This window comes from Gavialis gangeticus, unplaced genomic scaffold, assembly GCF_001723915.1.
Source record: "Gavialis gangeticus isolate Ggan-Ray unplaced genomic scaffold, GavGan_comp1, whole genome shotgun sequence".
Lineage (NCBI taxonomy): Eukaryota > Metazoa > Chordata > Crocodylia > Gavialidae > Gavialis > Gavialis gangeticus.
The window spans coordinates 76,018,730-76,019,413 of record NW_017729024.1 but is presented as its reverse complement, the minus strand read 5'-3'; the positions used below and the strand labels follow the sequence as shown (position 1 = coordinate 76,019,413).

The window sequence follows — 684 nt, the reverse complement described above, 5'->3', positions numbered from 1 at the left end:
CTCCCCATACCACCCATGGGTCCTGCCTGCTCCTCTACCCCACCCATGGGTTGTATCTCCCTCCCCATCCCAGTGGACTCCCAATCCCCTTCGGCCTGCTGCACCCTCAACCCCTCCAGCTAGCTTCCCCATCCTGATTTACCTGATATGAATTGATTTAATCTCCCCCTAATGCCCACGAATGTCTGTGCTTAGCCCATAGCTCTCCTCCCCATACCTTTCACAGACACAGGTAGTAAGGGCAGGATTTTGCCCCTTTTCCTTTGCCTTTATTTCTACTGGGAAAACTAGGAGAAAAAAAATGAGGATATCAGGAAATGTTTAGCACTTTACCTGCTTAAATCTTACTGGGTTCTTAATTTGATTCTTCACTGGACATGTATGATACTCTAAATTTTGCCTGTTTTCTGATTCTCTTAGTGAACTGGTATGCAGCTCTACCTGAAGCATGTAGTGCTACTAGCATTCCTCAAGAAAATAACATGAGTGCTTCAACATTTCCTGCTGCGTAATACAACTTTTCAAACACCGTAAGTGTCAAAGTACCACGAAAGGTAGCACAATCATTTTACTGAGGAACAAACTTTGCTGCCAAGAAAGAGTTTTTTCCCCCCCCCTCCTAAATAGAAACAGAGGGGAAGTTTGTGTGTGTGTGTTTAGAAGTACTACATCAAGCCTGTGGTA

The 684-nt window shown here is 44.7% G+C and overlaps 1 long non-coding RNA gene across 1 annotated transcript in view; it reads left to right on the top strand.

Annotated features, from left to right (window-relative positions):
• The window catches only part of LOC109297479, a 25,004-nt gene that overhangs the window by 14,773 nt on the left and 9,547 nt on the right, over nt 1–684 (top strand). The window contains exon 3 of the long non-coding RNA XR_002097328.1: nt 421–530. This is a non-coding gene — a long non-coding RNA (uncharacterized LOC109297479). The remainder of the gene's footprint in view (nt 1–420; nt 531–684) is intronic.